We start from the raw sequence: 13,380 nt of genomic DNA, 5'->3' as shown, positions 1-13,380 counted from the left end.
GGGTGATTCCCAAAGCTCCCTGAGTGGGAGTTGAGGAATTGAAACGCTTGCTGCTCTGGCAGTTTTTCCTCTTCCTCCATGGCTGACAAGGTCCTGGTAGCCTAGTTCTGCAGGAGATAAAAAGCGTTGGGTCCTTCACGGAGGATTTTCACGGGAGCATCCCAAGAGAGGCAGTTTGCTCCCAGAAGGCAGTTGCCTGAGCCCAGGGTTTCTTTGTCTGTGTTTTGTCTCTGGGCTGAATTCACCTTTGGCTCGTGGCTTCTTAGGCTCAGATTTTAATGTGACTGTCAGTGGCTCTTGCCAAAGGAAGCAGGAGCTAACTGTGGTTAGGGATTTCTTTGGCCTTCTCATTAGTCACTCTCTACCTGCCATCCTGTCTCAAAAATACAACTATTATTCGCCCACCTCCCTCTTTCACTAATTGTCTTGTCAGCGTGTGTGAAGCACACTGGAAATGGAAAGCCCTAAGTGCAGATTAAAGAGGATGCCAAGTGTGTTATTAGCAATTTCACCCTACATCAATAAATGAAGGGAATAAAATGTTTTCTCTCTGCAACATACTAATGGCAGCCTCTTGGGCAACGCAGTGAGGATGCAGATGTGTCTTATTAGAATTACTTCTATTAAAATATAGATCTTTTTCTCTCTGACTTCTCACTCTGTTGTTGTTTTTTTCTTTCCGCTGCAGCAGACCATGTTGAAATTCTGAACAGTAAAATTATGGAGCACCAGGACTTCTTGGTGGGAAGCTGCGCATGGCCTTTCTGTATATATCCCCTCTTCCCTCTCTCGTTCTCTACCACCTCTACAGTAAGCCTGTTGCAGCCTACATGTTAACCAAAAACTGATCAATGGGAATGTCAAAAAAAAAGGCACTATAGAAACAATTAACAAACAGCGCTCTGTTATATGAGATATACAAGTAGAAAATTATAATAGACTTTTATAACACATTAACACACTTAATCATTTTATGACTACCATCCTGATAAGTGCATCTGCACAGTGGACTGTTGGTTTACTGTATACTATCGATGGATAAATGTTTGTCTTGTTTTTAAAGTGTTATCTTCCTGTTTTGTTTACATCATAGTCTATTGATTTGTTTTAAAGTGTACATCATTATCAAGTATACTCAATACCATTTTTCATTATTGTTATGTCTTAAGTTTTCATATACTGTAGGTTTTATGGGGTTTTGTTTGTTTTTTACTAAAAATGTTATTGTGGGAAACAGGAATTATGTGCTTGAAAAACACGACACAGGAATGTTCTGCCCTTTGCTGGATTTTGCTGTTCATGTCAGCTAAAGTTGCTTGTGTTAAATGCTCCTTTTATCACGTAAAATTTGCCTTCAGATAGAGTCTCCAAAATTTTAATACAAGTGATATGAAAGGACAGCTGTCATTGTAGTCCAGTTCAGGGTATTTCTTTCAATACAGTGAGCTGATTCTAGAAACTTTTGGAAAAAAAAAACAAAACACAAAAGCCCACGCTTAGTAAGGGGACAGGAACGATTTGCTGAGATGGTGATAAGCATTGGGGGATCTCTGCAGTTCTGTTGTCCATTGAAGTGCATTCTCAGCTGCAAATGGCGCACAATCTCTCTTGCTGTTTTTATGGTGTAGTCAGGAAAAAAAAAGGTGGTGAAGTGAGACAGCTTCGGTTGAGCAAAGACTCATTGTGCTGGAGAGGAGCAAACTCCAGCCATTAGCTGAAGTGGGCCCATAGCCATGACTTAGCTCAAGCTGGGTGATGCCATGCTCAGGGGCTTGTCTCCACTAAGCTGAAACATTTTGGCCTGAAATCTTATGTGGCTCTTCTTGAAAATTTGTCAGTGTGCACCGATTGTTTAATCACCGTTGCCCATAAGCGGGTGATTTTTTTTCCCTATGATCTCTGGCTCTTTAAGGCAAACACAGCAGTAATGAAGCAGGAAAAAGCTCAGCATAAACTTTCTACCGTAGATAAACATTCATCTTAATGGAGCTCCTGTAGGTCAGTGGATGTATTTTGGCACCTTCTACTTGATCAAGAGCAATGTTTGACACAAAACAAGGGCTAGTTTTCAATACCTCCTTGTCATATGCATGAATAAAACAATTTCCAGCCCGTGCTCCCTGGACAGCCCAGCCTGTCTTTACGCTGCATTGCTGAACAATCTGGCTGCAGAATGCATTTGGTTGAGGATACAGCCAAATTCATCCCTGTCGTAGCTCTACAGTATCATTGGCATTATGGAGGAGATGGATTTGCTCCAGTAAATCCACAAACTCTGTGCTAGAAGAAAGATAATCATTACTGAAGCTAAGCAAGAGGCCAGCTCCCAGTGTCTGGAGGGCTGGCCACCACGAGCTCACATTGGTCCTGTAGGGTGCCAAATTTTGACAACCGGGTTGTATTTTCTTTTCCAAGTTCCTTGACCTTGGTTTGAGACTTTCCTTGCCCCTTCTACTCCAGTGGGAACACAGAGGATTTGCTAGATGTGTGTCTCCGCTGACCACAAATGATAGAGGGGCATCTAGGGCACAACCAGTGTGTCCCAGAGCAGAGTCTGACCACCAGCCCATGGAGACTCATTCCTAGCAAGAACCTTTGAGGAGCCCAGCTCAAAAATACCTTGAGCCAGAAGGAAACTCTCTGTTCATTTCAGCAGGCTTTGAACCAAACCCTGAGAGAAGGGAAAAATCTTCCCCCTCCCCCAGACTCTCCTTTATGAACCCCATGTTGTGACAGTCACTTGCATCCGTAGAGGTTTCCCAGCCATCAGTGTTCACAAGCAGCAGCGTTACCTAAAATCAGTGACTCTGTTTTATGTTGGCGACCGCATACCTGTTCTTTTCACCACTGAGTTTCTGTTTCCCAAAACCATAACGTTGTTAGTGGAAAAAGTGGATTTGAGTACTTCCTGTTTGAAATTATTTGTGTATCAAAAATGGGTTTTGCACAACCTGTGCCAGTGCCTCAACAAAGAACAGAGCTGATCTTCTTAAGCCAGAAAGGATGCATTCAAGCTTGTATGGCTTTATGAGTTCAAGGAGGTTGGAATTTTTTCAGTGCTAAATGGATTTTTGTATATCTTGACACTTTGATGTAACCTCCTATTTTATTTATCGACTTAAACATCTGGCATAGATGTGCATAGAATGTAAACCTAGAATACAGCTGTTTTCATGTCACATTTAAAGCACTGAAAAAAAGCATTTAAGGATTATTTTTTATTAAAGAGGTCCAATGAGGGATGTTCAGGGTAGTTATATTAGGTGCCACAACAGTTTTTATATTGCTGGCAAATTTAGAGTTAATTTGTAAATGAGTTTAAGGAAAGAAAAGCTTGAAGCACTAAACTTCACCAAATTCAAAACAATCTCGGCAAAAATGCCATTTTGAGGTAGCACTATTTAAACTAGTTGTGCAATGTTGCTCTAATTTTCTTTGTTCAAGAAAGAAAAGAAAAAAAAAAGTCGCCAGACTATAAATTTCCTAAATAGACTCTTACAAAGTCACCGAGCTAGTTAGTGACTCTAAACAAATGTCATAAAAGCATGAATATCATCCTTTATTTGACAAGAGATGTATGTAAGTTTGTTTAAATCGATATAATTTTAGTGACATTTTTATAAGCTTCCCACTTTCCATGAACCTATATTTTTTATTTATCCAAAGTTATTTCTCTTTGTCCATTTCTCTCAGCCTTATGCAAACAATATGCAAGAAATGCTGAAACTTGGATAAAACGGGTCATGCAGAGGGAAAATGAAAGCTGAGATTGATCATTTTCACGAAAAAGGTTGTTAGTAGTTTCAATAAAAAGTACTACTACTAAACTGTAACATAAGCAGACAATAAAAGAGGGATTTAAAATAAAATGGATTCATAAAACTTAAGATTATTTTTGTTAAATACAGTGTTTTTAGTAATTTGGAACATGATTTCACAATCAGTTGTGTTTTTTAGTTGGAAATTTCTAGCTGATGATTTTTGACTGTATTTTTACGTCGCGATGTTCTAGAAACCCTTTCCTCCCTGGCCAGCCCGCACCGCCCCCTTCCCGAACACCCCGCGGCGCTTTTCCTCTCTGCCATCCCTGCCATCTCACGGTGTGCTCAGCGTGTTCCCGAACGGTGGCACCGCCGGGCTGGCCACCAACCACAGCCGCTCTGGCTTCCCGCGGCGAGGGCCTCCCTGCCGGAGCTGGGCCACCACCACCGAGGCGGCGCTGGAGATGGGTACGTGTCTCGTGGGTGCCGCTGGCCAGAGGAGGAGATGCGTGTGCCGGGCAAAGCGTCTTCTCCAGCTGGCGGGTGGCTGGCTGGTGCGGTAGAGCAGCTCTAGGACACGCGGGTCCACAATGATTGAGAAACTGGAGTCCTCGTTTTGTTTATCCCTTGTACATTTCACAGACATGAAAATTGAAAAAGGTGAAATTTATGAGGAAAATCTAATTTCCCATTCCTGTTGAATGGATTTAGTTTGATATTGACCTGATTTTACCATGTGCCTGTTGAAGGCCTTAGAGTATATAATGTATGTTAAAGACTGTAATAACTTTAAAAACAAAAAAAATAGTTGATAGCCTAATCCAAATGTAAATATAGCTACAACACATTGTTACTAGGCTATGACGCATTAACTCATGTCATATATTTTCATTTTTCTCTACCATTAGTTTTTAAGGTTTTCGTTATTGCTTTTTTTTTGGATATCTTTAGTAACTAATGAATTTAATTTTGAAGGAGAGTTAGAGAAAGTTTAAAGTTTTTAATACATGTATTCAGCCCATTTAGTTATATTCTAAACCAACACTGAAGCATGGTAAGGTATAGAATACAGTCCATAACTAGTTTGTATAGTTTACAGTTTAAGAACAAAATTAACTTTGTATGTAACTCCTACAATGATAGATTCATTGTTAACTAATTATATTAAGTTGTTGTTGCTATGGCAACAAAACTACAACATGGCTACCTTTGTATACATTATTTGTGAAATTTTCACATGTAAATTAAAAGTGATGTGTAACAGTATGAGCTTGTTAAAGGTACAGTTCGATACTGTCAGATAAAGATATGATTGAATATTTTTAAAATCCCAAAGTCCCATGTGAACGCTGAATTTGTGTCTTTAACGTCACTTTTTCAGTCAAGAAGTTTACAACACATGGATTTAGAGTCAGGTTTTATAGCTTGTAGAAATTGTTGTGTGGCAAGGGTTATTCCACAGTATTTTCACTTCGAAAACACGACAGCCTGTATTTACAATGTAGTGACCGATCTCGCTTTCATTTCACGTTCATTCACATGGTGGGAACTCAGAATTAATCCATTTCAGTACTGTAGCTCTGCCTGCAATTTTCTTTTCTTCAAAAATTGAGCACTCACACGATTACGTTACAATCAGGGCTAAATAATTAAGCATATAACTATTTTAATACTAATTTATATTAGCAAAAACTGTACATAAGGAAAAAAATATTGTGGAATGACCCCGTAACAGTGTTGAAGATACAAATATGCTGCAGTTAAACTGATTCAGTTCGTGTACGAATGTGTGAGACACACCTTTTTTGCACTTATGTACATAGTCCACGAAAGAAATCCTTGGAACTTATTTTGAATATAAAAAGTCTGTAATAATACAGGAAAAGTTTGTAAAAGAGATAGGTATTACTAAGGCTTTGAAAAGGAGGAGTTTTTTGCTATAAAACTTATCTGAAAGCATGATGTTGCTTTGCTGTTGTAAAAGCTTTGTAGTTTGCCATAGCTTATTATACAGCAGACTGATAACAGGTCAGCTCCAACCTGCAGCACAGAGAAATGGGAAACAGTGCTTAATTAATTAGGAAGGTCACTAGCAAAGATTTGAATTATTTTTTTTTTTCTTTTTTAATCGCCCTACATTTTCAAACACGCTCTGGGTCGTGTTTCCAATAGGTTGCATTCTCAGTGAATCCCATTAGGACTGACAGGTCCGTGGTGGCATACACACATATTTCCTAGCACCTAATCCTATTTCTAGCTGGGAGTGTGTGTCTGGTAGAGGTGATTGTCGTTGCAGCAAGTGTTTTAAATCCCAGAGGGGATTTGAAATGTCGCAACTTATTTTATTGTTGGGTTTTTTCACCCTTTCAGGGCAAGGTAACAATGTAGAAGGGACTGATGAGCAGGGGATGGACGGTGGTGGGTTTGGGCTGTCCTGGGCTGGTTTCTTCTGCTGTACGACAGCCGTGGCATTCGAGTGCCTCATGGCAGTGGTGGCAGGTGCTGCCTGCTCAGATGGCACTGCCGGATGGATTTTGGGGCAGGGAGGTGGAGGTGGTGGTGGCAGTGTGGCCAGCTTGCTGCTTCTGGCTGGGTTTGATGAGCCCCATTGAGTTGCCACCGCAGGAGAGCGCAGTCGTGGCCCACCAGCCTGGTGAGCAGCCTCTTGGTTCCCTTCCCACTGCACTGTGGATGCTGCTGCGGCTCTGCAGTACCAGAATGGGATTTGGAGAAGCTGAAAGGCCTGTGTTGATTGATTTATTTTTGTTTGGAACAAGTGTTTTTTTGCAAAATCCAAGCTCCTGTTTTGCTTCAGAAGGGTTAGTGGTTTTGCTGCCAGGCTGGTCCCGACTCAAGTGATGAGTTGAGCGCCCAGAGCAGAACCAGCAGGGGATGGCACCACTGTCACCATCTCTCTTTCCTGCCCATTCCAGGATTAGGGGCTGAGGTGTCACTGCCCAGACCTGTTCTTTGGCCAGCACTGCTGGAATCCCAGAGGGTCCCGACTCCTGGCGATGCCGGTAAGTGCCCAGCCCAGCCCATGTTGCATCGTGGGGTTGTTCAGGTGGGTGGCCTGCTAAATCAGAGCCACAGCATCATGCGGTCCCAGTGTCTTTAACATGGGGATAAATCGGTTGTTGCCTCTCTTCATGGGTGTTACAATAACCTAGATTTTAATATGAAATAATCAGCTAATTCAGGCACCGTGCTATTAAGGCTTCTCTTTGCCATACTCAGTTTTTGTAATCAAGCTCTTTCTGATTTATAGGATTATGGGACAAAAATATTTTGCACTATGTGAAATGAATCATAGCTGGTCAGATTTTTTTTCATTGGTATATGAGCAGGATCATGACAACACGGCTAAAATCTTTGCTAGTGATCTTTACTGACATCCTCTGTCATCAAAAATAACTCAACATGCCTCTCAAACGAGATATTTAAACATGCAAAAATAACACAACTATTAAATAAAATTAAATTATTTTTCCAAACACACAACAGAGAGAATTACCTGACACCGAATTACAAGGTTCCAGTTCTTTATTACTGTACACAGATGCTATTTGATAGTGGTGGAAGCCAAATGATTTTGTTGCCATGGCTTTTGTATCCTAGCAGATGAGGGGATGATAAGACCATTCTTTGATTGGATTATGGGATTTTTTTTTCCAATTAGCTTTGTTTTAATTATATTTTTATTTTAAATCATGAGAACAAACGGAGACTCCCCACACTCTTTTATTTTATCACCTGACAACAGACCGCTATTTTTTTTATAAATAGAAAATTGTATTTTAGGAAATCACTAAAATCACAGAGACTGTTCTCCAAAATTGTCGACTTTTAATTTAAGTATATAAAAACATTTATCCTGTACTGTGTAAAGTAGATCCTCGAAGCACATTCTTCTTTCATAGGAATTTCTGGTAAAACAAAGTAAGGGAAATATTAGGTATCAATTTAATGGTATAGTTTAGAAAATATATACAAACTATTACAGTTAGCCCTGTGGAATTGTAAGAAATTAAAATATAACGGGATCCAGACTGGCGTAGGCTAATGCAGTATTTCAGTTCGTAACATGATAGTTCATTCCCTCAACTGCTACCAACAGGGTGTACGCTTTGAATTTCTTTTTCTTTTTGCCACGTTATATCGCTGTAGTGCTTGTACGTGCTTTAGAAATGTGCATAATGCTACTCATTTTAGTATGTTACTTCTATATTGTTATTGTTTATTTTTTGATCTTTTAATAAAGTGTATAAAATTCTTGGTTATGTTTTTTTATGGATCCATATCTACACATGAATAGGAGTTTACTTTCAAAGCTTTTCAAATTCCAGTTTATTAGTCCCGATCTTTAAAGATTCTGATGTAAAAAAATAATAACTAATGAATCTGATTCGATGTTGTATCTAAAGTGTAGAACAACAGAATAAATTTCTTTCCAGAAAATACCTTCAGTATTTTGAATTCTGTAGCCAGTGCCTCCTTTTCCCGGGATGCATTCGGCCTGTCGTATGAAGGTTACTAACACAAGACAGACATTTGTATTTTAGAAAAATAAAAAGTAAAACTTTCCAGATGCTGCCTTTTGGTTTCTCTTGTGCCTTAGACCTTCTGAGACACGCGATGTGCTGTGCTTGGTTTGTATTTTTCCATGCTTCCTTTCTGACCCTGTCTGTGATGTGATTAGAGAGGAGATCAGAGCTGTGCATTTGAAGATAACCATGAAGAATAAATTGAATATCATTCAAAGGCCTGCAGCTTTTGTAGCACAGTGATGTGTGTTTAATTTTTCTCTTTCAGCATTTGTGTCAGATATTGTTCTGAATGTCCCAGTGCAGTGACACAGCATAAGCTCCCTCTGGCAGCGACCCGGATTCCCCAACTCTCCTCTTTGCCCAGCTCATTCCTGAGCTGCGTGGCCACACGCAGCCTGGGGACGCCTCTCGCCACAGCCCGGAGCAACCGTGGCTGAGCTCACTCTAGACTTCTGCAAGAGAAAATTGCTTCTTGCAGAATTTGTCCATTCTTTAACATTGGATAGATCTAGAGGTATGAAAACGGCTCAGCAGGGCGACGGGTGAGCCCAGATCGTGCAACAAGAGGGGTTTGATGGCAACACCAGTGCGAGGAGCGCAGCAAAGGGGAGAGCATTGGCTGTTTTCCCACAGGAGTTCAAGAATGTGACTCCAGGGGGGAGATACAAGTTTGGAAAGTATTTTCAGGAGATGCAGGTCAGCTAGAGCTGCTCAGGGGCAGGAGCAGCACCGTGAGGAGGCACTGCTCCTCCCCATCATCCTTAGTAGGACAAGCTGTTGACTTTGAGAAGAGACAGAGGGAGCCCAGGACAAATTATATAACTGTTACTTTTTCATCAGCCTGTTTCCCTGACTTCTTGCAGGTTAATTGACTCCTTTTGTGTGTCAAGGCCACTCACAGCTTTTTTCTATAAATGACTCGTGCCTTGTCTGATGGCACAATTAAGAGTCTGAATTGCGTCTAAAGCAAAAAAAAAAAAAAAAAAACCCCAAAAAAACAGGAGGACTGAAACTTTTCTAAGCAGTGGATGTTGTGGAAGGTTGGGATCCTGCCTCAGCGTTTACTTGTGAGTTTTCATTGCCACTTTCCTCTGGTTTGCTTTCTCTGCAGAAGGGTTTGGGGACCTGCAAGGGATGCTTTCCACTTGGAGGCACCAGCTTCACTCGGGAGAAGCATTCGCTGCAAGGAGGATTGGGGGTGGGCGCCCCACCCTAGCACTGAAATTTGAGGGTAGCCAATTAATTGTGTTTCAGTGCCAAACAGCATCCTTGGACCAGGGACGTGGGATTTTACCTGGGGCCCATTTGCAGAAGTCATAGGAGGAGCTGCTGCAAACTGCTTTATAGATGAAATTGGATTAAAGGATCTGAGCAAACTGTACATGATACTGTATTTACAGCATGTGTCATCTGGAAATATTACAGCACCCAGCCTATTCATCTTCCTCCCCACCGGGGCACGTTTGTGCAGGAAAGCCAAGTTTAATAAAAAAACTCCATTTAGCTCTTTGGCTACTGAAGCTTCAGTGGAAGCACGGGAGGGGGGAAATTCTGTTTTGCAAGGTTTGCTCCGTATTCAGATGGGCCTCTGTGGCCCGGTCTAGATTGAATAAAAACGCCGGGTTTTATTCAATCTAGACTGAATGCTGGATAAATAGATCACTTTGAACTATTTATTGTAAGAAAAAGAAGAACTGAGAAATGTTTGATGATGAGTTGTGGATCTAAATAGCCTCTTCGGCACAAGCAGCCAGTTAACCCTCCCCAGGAGAGGTCTTGTCAGAGCTCAGGGCAGCGTGAGTTACAGCCTGTACCCTCCTGCTTGCGCTCCGAGCTGTCACTGCAGATGATGAACCCGTGTGCCCTTTCCAGCCTGGGGGGGACCCTGCCTCGAGTGCCTCCGACACGGCAGCTCGTCCCCAAGAAGGATCCTGGTGAAGGGCCTGGGGTGCCTGTTGCAGAGACAGAAAGAGCTGCAGCATGAAGGCCGTGGGGACGGGCTTGGAGGAACAGGTGGCAGCAAGCCAGCTCCGCTGGGCTCAGCTGCAAGATGTTTGCTGCAAATGCCTTTGCCCTTTCCTCCTCGTTTTGCCTTTTCCAGGGTGGCTCTGCCAGTCTGTTTAGCAGCCGTGTGCTCCATCCTCTCCCCGACCATTCCCACTGCCCTTGCCCTGGATCCGAAGGTGTAAATCCAGCCCCGAGGCGCCGGCACTGCGACACCCGTGCTGGCTGCCGCAGCGAGGATCACCGCAGCCGGGCAGCGGGCCGCGCTACGATGCTGCCGCACCATTTATCTCCTCACAGCTGCAGCCGGCTTCGCGTAGAGGTATTTCTGCCTTGCTCCATGGTGCATGTAAATTATTTGCTTGTAAATGTTATCTGCGCCTTCCCAAGGGAGCTGCTGCCTTCTTCCCCTGCGCAGCCATTGCACGCTTGAAGCTTGTGTTTATGATCAATGCGTCTTCCGCTCTAATGCTTTACACCACTGCGATTTGGCTGATCTCCAGGATGGGGTTTCTGCTGTGGCTCCCGCGTGTCCTGCGCGCACTCTCGCAGCTGCCTGAGCGGCTGTGTCCCCTCTGGTGACCCTGCTCGCCCCGAGACCCGCCAGCCCTCCATTCCATCCCTACACCCGCCCTGTGGTAACGGCTGGATGGCTGCAAGGGCTCCTGCTTGCAAACCTCTCCTGGTGATTGCACCGAGGGAGCGCTGGGTGGTGCTTTGGGGTGCATGAGGCTGTGCCAAAGCAAAGGTGCTCACGAGCGGTTTGCCAAGCATCTGGAAACCTGCAGCTGAAGAAAATACTGTTTGATTTCCCCCACAGAAACAAAGCCATGGGCCATCTCGCCCTGCGGGATGAACCCGCCCGAAGGATGCGGTCACGCAACTGTAAGGAGATGCAGGATGTTGCCCGTTGAACCGTGGCTGGGGTGGTGTGAAGGTAAGTCTGGGAGTTTGCTGGGGTACAGGGTGCTGGTGGCCCCGTGACATCGGGGGGTGTTGGCGCAGCGGCTCCTGGCTCAGCAGGTCCCCTGCTCTGAGCATCTGCTGAGGCTCCTCCCCAGGCCCTGAGATGCCCCACAGCAGGGACCCAGCAGCACCTGCAGCAGCAGGATTGTAGGATGGCACAGGGAGGCAGGAGGGGAAGGGAGACCTCGTTGCTCTCTACAACTACCTGAAAGGAGGTTGTGGAGAGGAGGGAGCTGGGCTCTTCTCCCAAGTGACAGGGGACAGGATGAGAGGGAATGGCCTCAAGCTCCACCAGGGGAGGTTCAGGCTGGACATCAGGAAAAAATATTTCACGGAAAGTGTCATTGGGCACTGGCAGAGGCTGCCCAGAGAGGGGGTTGAGTCACCTTCCCTGGAGGTGTTTAAAAGACGGGTGGACGAGGGACATGGTTTAGTGGTTGATGGGAGTAGTTGGACTAGATGATCCAGTGGGTCCTTTCCGGCCTAGTGATTCTATGATTCTGTGAATTCACACATGGGGATGCTACTTGTGCTACTGCAAAAAGCAAGGGGATTTTGGAGAGGGTAATGAGGGCAACTTGGGGCTCTGGGCTGAGCAGGATGAAGCCTTGGAAGACTTTTTAATTCCCCACGTCGCACAGCCCAAGGGGGAGGGCTGTGGCCAGATGTGGAGCAGCGGGATTGGGCAGGAGCATGACCCATACCAGGGAGGGAGGTGGGCTGCAGTTCCCCCCACCAGACTCTCACCCCTCTGCCAGCTTTGCTCAATTATGGGAAATCCTTTAAGCTTTCGCATTAGTGCTGTATTTAGGTCTGCACTGTATTAGGGCTTAGCATGGGGAGCAGAGTCAGATTTCTCACTTAATAAAGAGTGTTTTAGAGACATTTGTCATCAGGGGCCCCGGGGCCACGAGCCAGGATGCCGGGGTGAGTGAGGGGGTCCTGTGGGAGGTGAGGTGGGCTGATTCCATGACCTGCCGTGCTCAGCCCTGGCCCTGCCAAGCGCTGCCCATGCAGCTCTGAACACCCGCAACCAGCCCCGCTCTCGCACCCAGAGCAGTGGGTCACAAGCTGCCAGGACAGAGGGACCTGGTCTGCCCCGATTCCCCACCCAGCCGGGTTGCGCGTCCCAGGGCTGCATCAGCACAGCCTCTGGCAGAGCCCGGCTGCCCTCCCGCCAGGCTCCGGGGCTGCTGTGCTGGCGGGGAGCCCGTCCTGCTGGCAGTAAATGTGTCATCGGATGGTGATGAGGGATAATGAGTCACGAACACCCACTGCCAGCCAGCCCGGCCGGTCCTGGCACAGGGGCTGCAGCGTGTGGGCAGGAGCGTGGAGACAAGAGCGATTTAGACTTCAATGCCTCGCTCTTCCTTTGCCTTTCCCCACCTCTAGCCTCATCGACCTGCGTCTTCCACCAGATGCCAAACACCACAGCATCCCTGTGGTTGTGCTTGCCTGGGGCTGGGGTTATAGCTCCACTCCCCTCGTCCAGCGTGGGGACATGGTTGTCCCCTCGTATCCCCTGCTCGCAGGTGCCGGCACCACCACAGCTCTGCCCATCGTCGTTGGGAAGCTTGACAAAGGTGGGGCTGGGCCAGCTCGGGGTGAGCTGCTGGAGCAGGTGGAGGCAGCAGACTCCCCTTTTCGATGTGGATTTTTCCTTTAATCTGGTAATCGTTGAGGCAGCCGAGTATTAGATCCAGATTTGAGCTGCTGCTGGTGGTGTTTGTGACAAACGTCCCATGCGGTTGTGGAGGGCAAAGCTCGGCCCTTGGCTTGTGTTAGTGGGAGGGCGAGGAGCCCTCAAGCCTGTCCCCTCCCTGCTGTGCCCCATGAGCAGCACTTCAGCGCTTAGCTCCGTGTCTCCTGCTCAGCTCTGCGAGGGCCCTGGCCTGGGCAAAGCACGGCTTTTGCACCAGATGTGACGTTTCCGTGACGTTTCCAAGAAGGACAGGAGATAAGCTGTTGTCCCAGTGATGTTCCCTGGGCGAGCTGGGCATGAGCGCCTACAGCAGCCCCACAGCCGGGGGTTTGGCTGGGAGACTGAGCAGCTGCCCCCACACCTTCCCCTTCCTTTCAGATCCACGGGAATGAGCCAGAAA

The 13,380-nt window shown here is 45.5% G+C and overlaps 1 protein-coding gene across 9 annotated transcripts in view; it reads left to right on the top strand.

Moving 5' to 3' along the window:
* The window catches only part of MBNL3 (muscleblind like splicing regulator 3), an 89,211-nt gene extending 81,177 nt beyond the window's left edge, over positions 1 to 8,034 (top strand). For 6 of the 9 annotated variants that reach the window (XR_011338370.1, XR_011338368.1, XM_069867633.1 and 3 more), the window contains one exon: positions 689 to 8,034. The gene's annotated coding sequence lies outside the window, so the exon portion shown is untranslated. The remainder of the gene's footprint in view (positions 1 to 688) is intronic. The other 3 variants (XR_011338371.1, XR_011338369.1, XM_069867632.1) reach the window with 1 other exon arrangement.
* The last annotated feature ends 5,346 nt before the right edge of the window (positions 8,035 to 13,380 follow it).

Source organism: Phaenicophaeus curvirostris, chromosome 13, assembly GCF_032191515.1.
Source record: "Phaenicophaeus curvirostris isolate KB17595 chromosome 13, BPBGC_Pcur_1.0, whole genome shotgun sequence".
Taxonomy (NCBI): Eukaryota; Metazoa; Chordata; class Aves; order Cuculiformes; family Cuculidae; genus Phaenicophaeus; species Phaenicophaeus curvirostris.
The sequence above is the reverse complement of the archived record's forward strand: the minus strand, read 5'-3'. Positions and strand labels throughout refer to the sequence as shown.